The sequence below is a fragment of the Cibotium barometz genome, chromosome 49 (assembly GCF_041138505.1).
Source record: "Cibotium barometz isolate CiBa-2024 chromosome 49, ASM4113850v1, whole genome shotgun sequence".
Lineage (NCBI taxonomy): Eukaryota > Viridiplantae > Streptophyta > Polypodiopsida > Cyatheales > Cibotiaceae > Cibotium > Cibotium barometz.
Window position 1 is genome coordinate 38,922,356 of NC_141094.1, and position 18,195 is coordinate 38,940,550.

The window sequence follows — 18,195 nt, forward strand, 5'->3', positions numbered from 1 at the left end:
CATTGATGCTAGTGAGATTGTGAGGGTGCAAGTAAGGAGAGGGATATTTTCTTGAAGCTACCTTGGAGCCCTTCAAGCCATGGCAGTCCTAAGCTTAACATAGATAACTCACCTAGTGAAAACTGTAGGCGGTCTTCTTAAGTGCTAGCTTGCTACAATGCAGTTACCTCTTCTCTTAGATGGCAGGTAAGCATCCAAGTTTCCCATGACATGAGAAACATAAGTGCACTTCACTGGGTTAGTCTAGTGCTAGTGAGTGTGGTGTATTTGGGCTTTCCATTGGGAGGAGCACGGTTACTTTTCCTTAGCATTTGATTAGACTCTTGTGTAAAGCTTGTTTTTCTTATTGCCATTTGGTGAAAGATCCGATGTTGGTTGCATGTGTTGTTGCATTTGCTAAAAGATCTAGTGCAGGGTTTGATTTGGTTAAAAGGAGGATTAGAAAGGATTTCTTATTAAATTTGTTGTGGTTGTTATGATTTTTTCTTAGTACTAGTTAGTGTGTGTACGATTTTGCTTGAGATTTTGTACACTAATCATATGGGTGAGTCTTACTAGGATTTATCAATAGTTTTTTAGTTTTATCAAGGTAGTATAGTTTTTAGTTTTATCAAGGTAGTATTGCATTAGGTTTTCCATTAGACTTAGGAAATTGTTGATTGGGTAGTGCGTTAAACCATTTAAAAAACTCAAAAAAGGATAAGGGAAGGAGGAAGGAGGAAGAGAGATGTAAGGTTCTAATTGAGGAAGAGAGAGAGTGTTATTGTTTTTTATTAAGAGAGAGAGAGAGATGCTAGGCTCCAGTTGAGGAAGAGAGACAGTGATTGAGGTAAGAAAGTAAGAGAGGAGGAGAGAGAGAGAGAGAGAGAGAGAGAGAGAGAGAGATTCTTATTTTCAATTAAGAAAGGGTGAGTAACCTTTTGCACTAAATTGAGGAGGAAAGGGAGGAAGACGAATTGGGCGTGTAAGGAAATAAAATGAAGGTAGCTTCCAATTAAACACTTGAAACTAAAATTAATTAGTAGAATGTTGTGAATTCTTATTAATTTCCAATGTTGAAGTGCTGCCGTCTAAATTTTTCCTCCACAAGCTTCTTTGTTCGCTTCCATGCCACCCGTCTCCTTCACAACCGACTAGCTACATCACCTCCCTCCAAGTGGCCCACTTCATGAGTGACCAAGCTCTGTTGCTGTTGTTGACACGTCTCCACCTGGCAACTTGACCTCACAGATTGCCTCTTACCTCACGGATCACATCTCCCAGATTGTACCTCACACCCTTGACCTCAAGAATTGCACCCCATGGATCGCCTCCTCATGATCCCGCCTCAAGGAGCGCCTCCCAACCTTACAATCCCACCCTATGGATTATCGATTATCATAGATTTCACCTGACAAATTTCTAATCACAAATATATTGGAGAAAAGACTTGAAAAATAGTGGTTTAAAACTCAAGGGATGAATAGAGAAGTGAATTTTATTGGCTAAATCCAGATCTCTCACACCTTTAAAGAGAGATCAAAGAAATCTAATTTTATAGGGCCTCAAAATATGATAATTTTGAATTCCACCAAACCTATCTTATGGCATTCCAAACCTATATTTTTTCAAAAAAATTTTAGCAATTAAATTTGCCAAAATACCATTGATATTTTGAAACTACCAATTTCCAGGATTTCTAAATATAATTTCTAGAAAATTCCTAATTTTTCTTGAGAATCCCATCGTTCATGAAATTTTCAATTCCGCCCGAGAATTCTCAAATCCAAATTCTGAATTTTTGGGTCAAAAAATATATTTTTAAAGGAATTTGAATGGTCATGGGTGCTTGAATGGACACACCACATGCCAAACACCAACCCCACATTTTTCAAAAATTTAAAATAACCTTTGTCTAATTTTTCACTAATTTTCAAGAATTTTTTGAAATTTTTAATTAACCCCGAACGCATAAGAATACGAACAGTCAAAAAATTTCAGAATCCCAACAGTTTTCTCGGAATACAGAAAGCCAACAGTTTCGGGAAAATGAAAAGACAAAAAAAAACGGAATGTGAAAGGTTAAAAGTTTCCAGAATCCGAAAGGTCAAAAGATTTTCCGGAATTCAGAAAGCCAAAAGGTTTCTCGGGAATGCGAAAAGCCAAAAGGTTTCAAGAAAAAAATTTCAGAAAATTCTAGAGTTTTTTTTCTCGATTCTCATATTTTCTCATCTTTTTCAGGCTTTTTTCCAAGCTTTTTGAATAGATTTCAAAAGCTTTTTTTTATTAGAATTTAAAAACTCATTTTTAAAAAAAATAAAAAACAAAACTTAATAAGCTTTATTAAAAAAGCTTATGAAAAAAAAAATTGGGGGGGATTTTTGCCTACGCTGTAGCCCCCACACCCCCCCTACCGTGCGCCAAATTGAGAGGGAGAGAGCACTCCCTCTCTTCTCTCGTTCTTCTCCAAACCATTCACTCTCCACACTCTCCTTCTCTGTTTACCAGAGAGGAGGATTAAGCTTTAATTAAAAATTTACTTAATCATAATTAAATACTAATTATGATTAATGTTTAATTTACTTAATCATAATTAAATACTAATTATGATTAATGTTTAATTTAAAAAATCCCTTTTAAAAGGAGTTCACACGAGCGGGAGGAAAATAGATGAGAAAAATCAGATTTGAGAGTGGCAGAAATTTGATAGCATACCCGTTGGAAAAACTCGCAAAAATGTATAAAAATTACATTTTTAACCATAAAAATGCTCAAAAAAATTTTAAAAAATTAGGAAAAAAATTCTTAAAAATTCTAGAAATTTAGGGAATCCATTCTACAAAAAATATCCACAATAAAATATGTGGTATTTTTGTAAAAATTTCCATTACTGTTTATTTTAAACCACCAAAAATAGAAAAAAATAGCATTAAACTCACAGAATTCCCCCGCAACATCGATTCATTCATTGAATAGTAGTAACACGCATTCCAATTGCCATATCGACAATCCACGTACAAATCGTCAACACAAATCAATAAAATAACATTTTTTTAAAGTAAATATTAAAATTTACTTCAAAAAATGCCAAAATTTACAATAAGAAAGAAAAAATAACAACAATTAACTAGAGATTGCTCTGATACCACTGTTAAAACCCTAAGATCTCTCTAGATAATTGTTATGCACAAAAATGCATAAATCAGGCATAAACTCATCCACCCGACCACCCTCGAGCCCAAGGGATGCACACATGAAATATAATGAAATACATCATACCTTTACCTTGATGTCCCATACCATCAAGAGATATAACTCCAATCCAACAGCATGTAGCTATAGTGTGAAATGGTAGGTGAGTAGATATGATCCTCTACACAAGAGACCATATTCTAAGCCTCTCCAAAGCCCCCTTGAGTGTGTCCCATGCCCCTATTATATAGGAGGGCCCTCAAGTGACTCTTGACTCTCCATTTCCCATTTGTGACCCTTGGATGCTTGACCCTAACCTTAACCCTTAAGGTTAGTCCTGGTGCATTTGTCATACACAACCTTTTGGCTCTCTCTTTTCCTTTCCCTATGGCTCTAGGCACATCCGTGCAGAGGGATTCCCGTCAGATCTAGAATGGCCCTCCTTCTGTGATGCACAAAATGTTACCCTTGGTGTAAGAGGCACTAGTAATACTACTGCTCTCTGTGTGAGCCCTTGCCTCCTCACATGGGGCAACCACAATTAGGGCACCGCATTGCTCCCTTGGGTAGATTTGCAAGTGGTTGTCTCGGCATCTATGGGAGAAGTTACTACTAGCTCCAACTTTATCGTGCTCGATGCTTGGGGTGCGAGACGACGTTCGCACCTTCTCTTGGATCTCTAGTCAGTTTTTAGAGGGTTGCACCTATCGTGCATAGCATGGTTAGCCAAATCACTCAGGTACACTTTCTTCATTGTTGGGTGAATGTGGTTTTGTAAAGATAACTCAAGAGTTGGATTTTGTCTTATGCTAGATCCTTCTTGGGATTCCACTCCCTTTTAGCCCACTTTTAGAAATCTAAGAGCATGTCATCCTTGGCTTCTAGATCCTTGGCATGGTTATTTATTATTGCCTAGATCTACACTTGCTTCTTTGCCATTGGTAGAGGTGAGAGCTCCATTAAGCTTACCCAATGAGTCCTCTTTAGCTCCCTTCCAAGTCCTCCTTAGCATGTTTGCACTTGCCTCCTTCTTGAGGGCTTGTATGGTCTTCTCGTCCTACGCTTCTATTACTCAAAGTCTTGTGCACTAGGACTTATAGCTCTTTAATGTGGGTTTTGAGTGTAGATTCCTCACTTGTCTTGTCTTCTAGATGCTTGGTGGTGGCTAAAACATGCTCCGTCTCCATAGCTGTGCTGGTCCACAACACTAGCTCCTTTCATTTTCCTTCCTTTTCTGGCTGTTCTTGCCTTCAGCCTTAAAGTTTTGGAATTATATCCATAGCCATGCTGGTCCACAACATTAGCTCCTTTCATTTTCCTTCCTTTTATGGCTCTAGGGTTGCTTTCTTGCCTTTGGCCTTTAAGTTTTGGAACTTTTTTCCCTTTGTTAGTTTATTGTTTTTCTCTTGCTTCTATATTAGCATTGTTGATGGCTCCTAGAAGGTTAGTGTTTTTCTCCTCATGTCTTGATGAGTTCGTATTGATAGCGCACCTTGTTGTTCTTTGGAGGCTTGGTGTTTTTCTCCTAATTGTCCCCTTATTTCTTGTGGTAATACATCGTGGTGTCCTTTTCCTTCGTTCATTTCCTTGTCATCCTTGTTATATTTAACAAACCCTTTGCATGTGGGGGTGGGTGTTTCCATTACAATTTTGAGCTTCTAGGTATCCCTCCCACACTACTTGTAGCACATGTTTCTCCTATTCCTCCATTTTAGATGCATCTAGATCATACACTTATGTAATGGGTCTTGGCTTCATAAACTATAATCCTATCCTTTGTCCAACTAAGCACAACTTTGTCTTTATCTACCCTTGCCTATAAGTTCTTAACCACCCCTAGGTGCTTCTTTAGCACGATGTCTATGACTTTATTGCTGCATCTAGCCCTTCCTTGGTTTATCTTGTTACTACCCACTCCTGCCTAGCCAGCCTAGCCATTACCATCCTCAAGGTTCCAATTTCTTTTGCCATGTATTTGTTGGTTTCTTGAAAACCTAATGTTTGCATGTGGATCTTTTCATACTGCTACATCTCATCATCCTTCTCAAGAGTAGCAGCTCTTTGCACTCCTCTTTTGTTATGATTTCTTTCTCTTTCAAGCTATTATCATAATCCTTTAGATGTCCTTAGGGAAATTTTCTAAACAATTCTATAAATAATCAAGGGCTCCCTATGATCCCAGGCTGCATCCACTCATTTTGAAAACTCACAACCAGTTGGGAATCAGCATCGCTTCAATTATCATTGATTCTGAAGAGGGAGAGACACTCCCAAGTGCATGATAATAATTATGGGATCCTTCCAAGTATCATTCTCCCACACATTGTTTTTTCTTCTAGTCTTGTTGAACCTATTGTAAGGAGATCTTGCAATATCTCAGAAGTATCTCATAAGTGGTGAGCACTTCTAGCCTCTGTCTGCTCCACCTCCAGCTTCTTGGTTGGGTGTAGCTGGTTGATTTCTTGTCTCCAAAATTGAACTTCCTTTTTAGGGACACTCCAAAATTGAACTTCCTTTTTAGGGACACTCCAAAATTAGAAGAAGATGTTTGTTGTTCTAGAGTCAATTTGGGTGGCAGGGGAGGTATAATGCTTTGGTGGGTGTAGGCTCCAATATGCTATGTTTGTTGTTCTAGAGTCAATTTGGGTGGCAGGGGAGGTATAATGCTTTGGTGGGTGTAGGCTCCAATATGCTATGTTCTCTCTTGTCCTACTTCTTGCCACTCTTCTCTCCCTTATCCTATCATTGTTTTTCATGTTATTTCTTAGGACTTTCAAGATTTTACTTGTTTTATTTTATAGCATGCTGTGTCAACTCTTGTTCCTCTACTTTTTCCTACTTGTCCATGAGATTGCTCCTCCTTGGAAGAGGGTCTTAAGATAGCCTCCAATATCTTCTTTATTATTGTGTTATGTTAGCTCCTCCATCTCATCTTTGAGATTATTATACAAGATTTTAGCCTAGGCCGCCTTGGATTTTAACCTAGGCCATCTTTGAGATTATTGTATAGGATTTTAGTCCGTGCCACCTTGGATTTCTGCCTAGGCCACCTTAGGTCATGTCTCCTACTGACTTCACTATTCCATTGTTCTTCCTAGACATATAGTAGGGTTTGTGGACAAGATTTTTCATTTCCACCACAAACCTCATGTGTTTTTATATGTCCTCATCTGGGTTACTTGTAATCTTATATTCTTTGGCTCTTCCCTCGAGTGGCCTGAACTATTAGATGAGGTCCTTCTCATCCATCGGCTTGATCTCAACCTCTCTTTCTAATGAAGCTTTAATACCTCTACCACATGTGCTCGGGAGAACTTTTCTTGCTAGATGGTAGCTTACTCATGCATGATTTTGGTAACATGGCCACATTGGCCTCTTTGCAGATTGAGTTGCAATTCTTCCCTCAGTATATAGCTCAACAATCTCTTTGAGGCCTAATTTTTATAGCCATTCTTTACATGCTTTTCTACTTCTTTGGGGATAGCAAAGCACGTGTTTGAGTTCCACCATCGTTCTAGGAAGGTTGATGGAATTGGTTGATGATAAAGAGCAATGGCAGATGTAAAGAGCACGATCACAAAGAGTAGCAATGTTCAATAGGTTTAAGGTCACAAAATGAAGGGCACATGTTGCAATCTACCCAACTCAAGAAGGGGATATAGTTATAGATTATTGTTGGCTTTGGGTGTGGTTTTTGATGAACTAGCTGTGTATCAAGTGGCAAGATCCTCATGATTGAGCATAATATTTGGTTATTTTGTAGGATTTTTATTGTAGGATTTTTATGAAAAATGCACACAAAACAATAGAAATCGTGAGGGGGTAGGGGTGTAACTTGATGTGACCTCCATACCTTTTTCCTAGCTATTTATGGCCATTTTCTTCGATGTCATTGGCATCACAACCTGACATCCTCTTTCATAGACACATCTATCATATGCACACCACTCAAGATTTAGACGACTTCTTCGTCATCTGGTTTGAACAGTACACGTGTTTCTTCTTCCTTCATCTTCCATATCCAATTTCATGAGATGCTTTTCTGAGATAAGTCCATGGTATAGTTTTAGCCTATACCCATTGACTCACTTAATCAATGCCTCTCCATCCTCCATCGTTGTAGGCTCAAATGTTCCAATTATGATTTTTCGTTGGATCCTATAAGGACCTATCCACCTTTCCTTGATGTGGTCCCATTGTTGAATTGAATAGCAAGACTACATCTCCTTCTTCAATTATTTTAAAGTTAGAGTTCATGTCCCCTTGTAGCTTTCTTCTTGTCTACACAACTTTAACTCTATCTATAAGATCCCTCACCCTATGCCATAATTTTAAGTGAGGTATTATTTCATGAGGTGGACTCTCTAGTGAAGAATGTGATTTTAATTTTTTAAAGAAGGTGTGCATTTATTAGTGGGAGAGACATATGAGTTTGAGATAAGAAAATTAGGGGAAATTTTTTTTTTAAAGTAAAGTGGCCAAGTTGGCATGTGCACAAATTTATTTAGGGCTTTCCTATGTGCACATGTACACATCTCCCCCTGCACATATTAGAGTTAGAAAGAGAGAGAAAATGATATTTTTAAAAATAATAATTGAAGAGTGTACATTTTAATTAGGCTAAGGCTGAATGGATAATGTAAAGTCTAACTTTAGATGGTAAATTGTAAGACCTTAGGTCTAATTTTTGGGGTGTGAACTAAATATAAAATAAGGAGATAAGCTTGGAGACTAATAGAAAACTCTAGGCATACTTAGATGAGGGTGTTAACTTGATAAAAGAGTTAGATACATATGGGAATTGTTAGATGCATGAAAAATGATAGGTGGCATATGAAGAATAAGGTTTAGTTATATGGACGAAACTTGAGTAGACTAGGGGAGCTTATGGAGTGGTCGGCCGTCATTTTTCAAGTATATAAATTCCCCCTAGACCTTGAGAAATCCACAAACCTTTACTTAGGGAAGGAGGGTGTACTTACATAGTTTTCAGCACCTGCACAACACTTTTACCTAGTCTAATCATTGTATTACACTTTGGGTACTTCATTTGAACTTGTGTAAGAACCTTGAGACAATTGTAGCACATTAGGAGCATCAAGAAAAACTTGTGGACTTCTAAAGACTTGTTCAACTTCTCTATTTCACAAAAATCGACCCTATTCCAACCCGCAAGCTAGGCCAAAAAATACAATCAACTCTTATATTCGAAATTTGACTTTTATCTTATTAGTTCTTGCAAATAAATTGAGTTATATACCTTAATTTGAATTGAATAAACAGACTAATTATTCTTTATCTAATTTAGTACACTCTACCCCCTCAGAAGGTCTATTTTCACCTTAGGGTAAGTTTGTATTTAAGGTTGTAGGTGCAATAAGTTTGTATTTAAGGCTATAGGTACAGTAAGGCTTTATAGCCTATATTAACCTGTAGGTATAGTAAGGCTTGGGTTTATCAGAAGGTCTATTTTCACCTTAGGGTAAGTTTGTATTTAAGATTATAGGTGTAGTAAGTTTGTATTTAAGGTTGTAGGTACAGTAAGGCTTTATAGCCTATATTGACTTGTAGGTACATTAAGGCTTGGGTTTATAGAAAAGTCTATTTTCACCTTAGGGTAAGTTTGTATTTAAGGTTGCAGGTACATTAAGGCTTTATAGCCTATTTGAACTTTGTTCTCAAGGAAGCATACACTAGATTGAGGTAGACTAAGTTTGGGTATTTTATTGATTTTTTAGAATAAGCTAAGGTTATGCACCATATTCTTAAAACCCAAAAAAAAATAATTGACTACCCTTTAGCATGTGAACCTTAGGATTACTAAAGAATTATTGATTGTTAACCATATAAATTTATGTCTATCTAGATTAATCTAAGGGATTAGGTTAAGAGAATTGGCATGACCTTAGAATTTGGAGAGATCTTTTAGGTGTAAAATAAACATTTGAGAGAAAACCATGTATATCCACGTACATAATTAGTAATGAATTAGGATTTGATTTGGATAAAATATTACAAGAGAGATTATATTTTTAGAGAGATTTGGATAATTGATTTTCTTTGTGTAGATTGGATCAATAATTATCATAGAGTTTAGAGAGAGAAAGTCATGATTATCCCATTAGTTAAGGGTACTAGATATACTATATCTACCTCGAACCATATTCTAATTTAAGTGAAATGAGTTTGCCATTAGCAAACTTAGTGAAAATCTAGAAATTTATCTCTTTAGGAAATTATGAAGGAAAAGACTTAATGTGCACAATTTCAACACACTTTAGTGATGATAGACTAAGGTCATACAATAGAGATTAGAATTTGAGGATCTAATTTAGTGAATGAATAAGGATTAGAAATATTGTGATTGAATAGAGATAATGTTCAACAAATAATATAGAGAGAGAGAAGTTGCTTACATATTCTAGCTGTGCATGTGTAAAGTATGATCGTGATTAAGTTAGAAATTCAAAGTCATTATTGATCAACTTATAAGAAAGAATTAGTATTCTAGGAAAATAAATACCTACATCTAGAGGGAAAGACTCCTAGCCTTATGTGCATAGAAGTGTCTTGAGAAGGCTGTGCTAAGATATATACAGTTATAAGGATTCAACTTACTCAGAGTTTCGATTAGAGAGTTTTGATGTCTTCTTGAGCTTGCAATGCTTTATATTGCTTTGGATATGAATATGATGCATGTTGTTTGAATTTGTATCTTAAAATTACTATTTAGACACACCGTATTTATACGATGCATATGTGTTGTTTATTTGTGGAAGCCTGTGAAGGTACTACATAGGTCCTACATTCTCATGTGGATGTCATTCATGGGGTGCATCACATGAAGGCGGTCATCCAAGTCCTTGTCCCCTCTTAGTCGAATGGCATGGGTGTGCTCTTAGAATGATTAGTGCGATGTTAAGGAAGAAACTCAAGATGGAGCCTAGTGACTATGTATATATATCAGTACTAAACATACGTGGCCCTTGATATCAGGCACTAGAGTGTATGTACTTCTAGAACTAGTAAACGGGTGGGCAAAGTGACTCCTTGGAATAGTGGGATTTCATGATGTGGTAGATGTGAGACATATGTGGGCTCCTCCATGCATTGGTCTCATCGAGATTCGAGAGTAATCAATATTGGTTGTACATGTGGTCTTGTTAAGGATAAAAGTTGTGGGTGTAAGGAGATATATGTTGATGATGTGACACTAATGTGTTATCTTGTGTTATGTGATTGGACATATAAAGTTATGCATGATATGTGAAAAGAAATTGTGTGGTGATATATTTTTATGAAAGCACTATTTTCAAAGGAGTGCATCACACGGCTCCACCTATAGGTCCAATGGTCAGGAAAAAGGCTAGATCCATGGGATTGGACAAGGTTAGGCTAGGCTTATGAGAATCTGATCTATGTAGAAAAAGGAAAGTCGGTGCCAAGGTGGACTTAGTTTTATGGGTACTTTCCAAAATGAAACCAAACTGTATTTCAAAGCAAGAAAATTGGGATGAGAGTCTTAGATCAGTAGTCACATGAAAGAGGACAGAGCAATTTCCTTCATAATCAAGGAGTAAAGACATCTTATTGAGCCTTAGGGAGCCACTGATTGTGAGAATTATGAAGAGAAAACACGTGGAGGAATCATTCAATTTTCCTTATGTAAGGTTTATTCTAATCAAACTAAGGGGAGCTAACAGAACATCAAGCATCAAGATATTGTGATACAAGGCCTTAAGTGAGTCAGCTACCCTTAGTGTTGTTTTCACTACTAGAATATTTTATAGATAGAGGGACAAGTATCATAGTTGAGCTAGGTTTAGATCCAAGCATATAATATTATTATGTGATTTAATAGTGTGATATGTGACCTGAAACCGAAACTTATAATATTTAAATGGGCTACTCTTTTAGTTGGATTAGCAAATGATGAGGCCACACCTATCAAGAGTCCCTAAACTAGAGGATGATATGATAGCCTTCACCTTTGAGCATCTCCTTTCCTCAACTTGTTAAGCAAATAGAGTCACTTTGAGCATCTCCTTCACCTTTGAGCATCTCCTTTCCTCAACTTGTTAAGCAAATAGAGTCACTTTGGCAAGACACTTTGAGCATCTTCTTTCCTTAGCTTGTTGGGCAAACATAAACACTTTGCAAGACACTTTGAGAATATCCTTTCCTTAGCTTGTTGGGTAGATAGAGTCACTTTGGCAAGACACTTTGAGCATCTTCTTTCCTTAGCTTGTTGGGCAAACATAAACACTTTGCAAGACACTTTGAGCATATCCTTTCCTTAGCTTGTTGGGTAGATAGAGTCACTTTGCCCAAACAGATCAGAGACAGATTTTGCTTGGGACAATGGATCATGGAGCTTATCTATAGTAGCAAGGATGAGGTTGGTAGAGAACATTGCTTTTTGCGATTATTCTCATTTAGATAGACATCGTGAGAGGGTTAGTTCTCTATGGACCTTTTATAGCATAAACTTAGAGTCTATCATCCTTTGAGCATATCCTTTCCTTGGCTTGTTGGGTAGTTAGAGTCACTTTGCCCAAACAGTTCAGAGACATAGATTTTGCTTGGGACAATGGATCATGGAGCTTGTCTATAGTAGCAAGGATGAGAGGTTGGTAGAGAACATTGCTTTTTGTGATTATTCTCATTTAGCTAGACATCGTGAGAGGGTTAGTTCTCTATGGACCTTTTATAGCATGAACTTAGAGTCTATCATCTAATGTATATAGCTCTTAGATACTTTATTCCCCATCATAGGATTTCAACTACCAACCAAGCCTTTGATTGTGTTTATTATTGCATGTCTATTTATATGTATCATTGCCCCATGAGAGCTGAGACTTGATCATTGATAGACTGATGGCCTACCTCATTGTACTTAAATTAAATTTTTGGAATAAAAAAACATTTCTTTATCTTTTATTTTATAAATATTTTTTCTTTAATTAATGATGTGTAAATTAAAAATGTAGTATAACCCACCAAAACTTATCTTCTATCCTAGAATAATAAGCCATCTAGGTTGCATTTGAGCATATGGCTAATAATAGAGCAACCTACTATCTCAATTGTGGAGAGTATTACTTTGGTCAACCTTATCAGTATTATCCAAAATAGTTTTGAGAAATCATACTAAGTCCAACCATGTGAATCAAGATCAACTTAGATGGGAAGATATAAAAGCTTACCTCCAACATAGATTTTATCCCCCAGGATTTCGAGAGGAAAACATTAATGAATTCCTAGAATTATCTCAGCTAGGGAAATCCATTAAAGCATACCATTAGTTTTATGCAAGCCGCTAGCTCTCTCCATATACGATGATACTCTTCTTCATCGATTTGTACAAAGGTTAGATCTTCCACTAGATAGAATGGTGAACGAGAAGCCCTCGTAATGTAAATCCACTAAGAAGGAACAATACAAGAAAGCTAGAAAGGAAAATCTATGCTTTAACTATTTCGAGGTTGGACATAGCAAGGCAGCATGTCCAAAGCTTAGGAGTTGAAGTTCCAACAATGCTAAGAAGGATGGTAAATCCTCTTGGCAGTTGCATACTACTAGCGGTTACCTCTTAATTCTGTAGAGTTCAGAGAGGTAACTGCTGTGTTAGGGCATACAGATAGTACCCACGCTACGTTACCCTGGCGATATAGCAACCCATCAGCGGGACCACATGATTTGGTCTACTTGTATGGCAGGTTAGGTGGCTGTAGAGTCACTGTCATGATTGATGATGAACTACACATTAGTTAAGAAGTTGCGATTGCCAGAGACTAAGAGTGACTGTTTGGGACACACTGGTCTTGGGGATACCTTTAACTATGTGGGGCTATGAGGCTAATTTGGATTTTCAGGTTATGCACATGGCTAGAGCCGATATATACCTAGGCAGGGAGTGGTTGTATTACCTTGGCCCTACCCTAAGTCGTAGCTACTAGGATAACACCCTAGAGTTTATGAGGGGAGAGTAGTGAGGCTATAGGGTTAGCAGGAGGTTCCACCTGCACCCATGATTTCATCCCTAGAGTTGTATCGTGCCAAAGACATCGACGACATATAGCAAGTATACATTTGTACTCTCTTGCATCAATTTGTTTTCGTAGATGAAATAAATGTGGTTGATAAAGTTTACATAGTTGAAACTAATTTAAGTTGTGATAACTTAAATGGCTTTGGTCGAGACTACTATTTTCCAAAACTTGTTTTTTCTTCATGTGAACAAAATGTAAATACCAAGGCTAAAACTGAGATAATAAAACAAAAGTACGCAGTTGCTTTGAGTGATTTATTGGCAAGAGTTTAGGGATGTATTTCTAGATGATCTCCTATATGGTGTTCCACTATCTAGGGAGCTTGACCATGGCATTGATGTGCTACCATGTTCAAAACCTATAAACAAACCTACTTACACTTTAAGCCACTCTAAGGTAAAGGAAATGGAATGGCAGCTGGCTGAGTATGTGAAGAAAGGCTTTATACGCCCCATTTATTTACCATGGGCTTTGCCCAATCTTTTGGTAAAAAAGAAAGACAGGCCTATGTGGATGCGTGTAGACTATCATGCTCTTAATCAGATAACGATTAAGAGCAAGTATCCAATGCCCCACATTGACGAGTTGTTTGATCAACTCAATAGTGCGAAGTATTTTTCTAAGATTGATCTTAGATCAGGGTATCATTAGGTCAGTATTAGAAAATAGGATGTTTCGAAGACCACATTTTGGACTTTTTTGGACATTACGAGTTCCTAATCATGCCGTTCGGCTTGATGAATGCTCTATAGACAAGGTTTTGCGTCCATATTTGGAAAAAATCGTATAATAGGTTTCCTTGACGATATACTTATATATAGCAAGTTGAAAGAAGAACACTTATAGCATTTGCACTCAATGTTAAAACTGCTTAGAAAAAATAAACTATTTGGGAAGGAATCCAAGTGCGAATTGTTTGCTAAGGAGATCCACTATTTAGGCCATATCGTCTCCATGGATGGATCCTGACAAGATGGATGCCATTGTCAAATGGCATGAACCTAGAAATCTCAAGGAACTATAGATTTTTTTAGGCATTTCAGGGTTCTACCAGTAGTATGTTAAGGACTATGTGAAGATCGCAGTTCCCTTAACTGATGAATAGAGGGCAAAGGATAGATCTATTTGTTGGGGGGATCCTTAAAACGAAGAAGTTTTGAGAAGCTCAAGGTGGCCGTCGCACGGCACTAGTATTGAGCATTATGGATCCCAATGAACCGTTTGTTTTGGAGACAAATGCTAGTGGGGGCAGTTTTACTGCCTTGTTGCATTTGAACGTAAGAAGCTTGATCGTGCCCAATGTAACTACTCGGCTTATGAGCGAGAGTTACTTGCTATTATTCATGCTCTAAAAAAGTGGCGACATTATTTGTATGATTCTACGTTTGAGGTCCGGACATATCATGAAAGTCTCAAATGGCTTTCAAGTCAGAGTGAGTTAAAGGGTAGAAAAGCTCGATGGGTGGAGATCCTAGAGGAGTTTGACCTTACACTTCATTACTAGAGAGATAATGGAAGTCCCTAAGATGGGATGGGCTTACGGTGGAGTTCTTTCACAAATTTTGTGATGATCTAAAACAGCCCATCCTCTTAATGGTGGTCAATTACTATTGGTCTATTGGATATTTGCCATATTCCTGGAAAGAAGGCCTACTAAAATTGCTGCCCAAAAAACAGCTTTGTGAAGATTTAGCGGATTGGTACCCATCTCTCTGATACACGTGGCGTACAAGCTTGTGACTAAGATGCTTGTGAATAGAATTAAAGGTATACTGCATGCTGACCTTCATCCCAATTAGTATGGCTTCGCCCTAATTAGGAAAATTATGGATAGGTAATGGATAGAATGGGATTTGTGTGCAAAATGAAAAATGTTGTTCTCTCGCTATATCAAGAAGGTACAATGAAATGCAATTTGGGAGGAAGAGAACTTTTAGCTCCCTCTAGAAGTTAGGTAAATCTGTTAGACACGGTTGTACTCTCAATGCCCCACTATATGCCATTGCTACGCATCCGATGCTCTGGTACATAGATAAGCTATCATAAGATGGCATGTTACATGGAATTTCCATGGGGGAAACAACTTTGTGGCCCAAGCTTATGCCAATGATTCTTTCTTCTTTCCTCGAAACATAGAGTCTAATGTGAGCGTTCTCATGCAAGCTTTGTCACTTTATGGGTTGGCTACTGGGCTGAATGTCAACTTCGCAAAATCAAAGCTGTTACTGCTAAAAAATTATGATTGGCATAGATAACTCTTGCTCTCTAGGATAAATTGTGCTACCTGATCAGATAGTCGGACATCTTGGATATGCCATTGGATGGGAGATCTCCCTCAAAGAAGAGACTGAGTGGGTGATGTAGGAGCTACATCACAAAATTGAATATTGGAAGTTATCTACTTGGCCATTGCATGTACGTCTGTGAATAGTGCAATCTATAATCATGGCATATGTGCAATTCCATCTCCCTTTGTTGCCTTGGTCTCATAGACAGATTGATCTTTTCATGTTTAAAGCCATGAATGCATGTGGAAAACAAAAGCGGACAGAAAAGCCCTTCGTCTAATGAAGCAAGAATTTCTCACCTAAGATGCATGGTGGGCTTGATATTCTCACTATCCATTATTATGTCCTTGCGAGAGGAAGGTGATGCTTCTACTTGATTTTGTGGCACAAACAAAGCCACGGGCTTGCATGTTGGGTAGTACAAAAGCATATGGACTTTGGGTCAGCCGTTTATGATGATATAATTTTTGGACATTTTAATGGCAAAATCCGGGTTCTCCCTATGTTATTGCGCTCATTCAAGATTGGAAAGCTTTATTGCACCACCTGCATTGGTCGAGCCGGCCCTCAAATGAGAAAACTCTTTGACTATGGAGAGCATTCATTGGAGTAGGGTGTTTGAAGTGCCTCTTGCATTATTTTCCATCTAAGGAAGGCCTATAACCTTTCCGTGCTTGGAATTCACCACATACGAGATGTTACAAGCAGTCGTACATTGTCATTTAGGATTGCATAATAAGAAGATTTGGAGGGTCATTATGGAGATAATGCAACCATTGTGGCCAGTGCCTGCGCTTCAAGAAGAAGGCCGACTTAGAGACTGGCTTTTTGATAGGCAGCTCCTTGGATATACCTCTTCCTTTTCATCGGCTCACAATTCTAGGGTGTACAAGCTTCTTTTATCCCCCCCCCCTCCCCCCTTGGATTCATGATCATGCAAATAATCTATGGAGGATGTCTAAATCCTTGCCTTGGTGGAAAGTGGCATTGCAACATATATGGAAGAGCAAATTGCCCTTGAAACAATGATTGTTTCTATGGAGATGTATTATGGGTGTTTTTTGGTGGGGTTTCTTTTGGCACGTAGACACATTGCTTCAGCTTCATGTATGTCATGCTCTCACCCACGAAGATATTGCCCCATCTTATGTGATACTGCTCCCATTCTCGAGCCCTACTAGATAGATTATCAGGGCACCTAATGGGCATGATTTCCAAGCAGACTTTTGGCGAGGTAGTTTTTGACTTTTTGGTCGACTCTGTCCGCCATTGTCGATGTATATAGTCTTTCTGGATTGGACGAGATTTGGGGCACTTTAGATTATCTACCATGTCCGGAATCATTTGCTTTTTTTTGTTGTTGTTCATGTCGGCCCTTTTTCCTTCTTCCATAGATCACTTTGACAGTCTCTCAGAGATTCTTTGCTCTTGGAGAGCTCTCTTTTGCGCAGCTCGAGGTGTTTTCCCACTGTTTACGATCTAAGTCGAGCTGTTCCACTTTGAGATAGCTATAAATGTACATCTCTATTCTATTAAGCACAAGTTTCTCCCCCTACCATGTGTCACTTTCTCTGTGGCCAAAGGAGAAGAGAGATAGAGCAAAGGGAGAAAGGAGAGACATTCACGCTTTACCTTTCCCAAATTTGAATATCCTCATCTCATGTCGTTTCAATTTTTGAAAGGATAGTTATCCCTTCTTACCTAATGATTTTCTTGAGAGAAAAAATAGGGGCCTCCTTCTTAAAAGATGAGCTTCATGATGATAACTTCAACGTGCAGGTATCCATCTCTTTCTCTCTCTCATTGTAAAGAAAAGACAAAAGACATTGCATCATGTAACATACACTTATTTAAGAGTAAGCACACCTCATCATGCATCCCACCTATTAAAATTTAATATTAAGTAAAACACCTCACTATGCATCCCACCTATTAAATTTTAATATTAATTAAAATTATGTGTATGTGTGTTTATTTATTTTATAAATACACATGTATATGTAGGTATATGTGTCTAAATATAATAAAACTTCATATTATGGATAATATATATTTACATGTGTGTGTGTGTGTGTGTGTGTGAGAGAGAGAGAGAGAGAGAGAGAGAGAGAGAGAGAGAGAGAGAGTCTACGTGTGAGAGTGTGTGTGGAGGGATAAGAGAGTGCGTTTGCATTGGTGCATATGGGGGGGGTGTGTGTGTGTGTGTGTAAGAGAGAGAGAGAGAGAGAGAATATATTAAGCGTCTACTAAAGACCCAATGGGCCTATGACACCAAAGTGATACAACAATGTCCATGGCATATCTCATCATAGAATGGAAAAAAAAACCAAAAAAAAAACATAAACATAGCTATCTCACTGTGGTGATACAAAACTGTCCATGGAAACTCATCATGGAATACTAGCAACATAGAAACACGAGAGCAACATCAACCCCTCGTAGATGTTGTACCACTCTCCAAAATATCAAGCATGGGGCTAATGAGTATGGTCGAGAGGTCTCCCTCAGCTATGTCATGTGGAAAGGTAGCTTGATGGCAGTGGAGCATGTCCTAGATCTGGAGCTGATGGGGATCATGGCTACCGGGGGGCCGGGGGTGTCAGGCACGCTAGAGTGCGGAGGCTTGGTCCAAGGTAACTCCTCTTGGGCGAGGGGTGTGTGTGTGTGTGAGAGAGAGAGAGAGA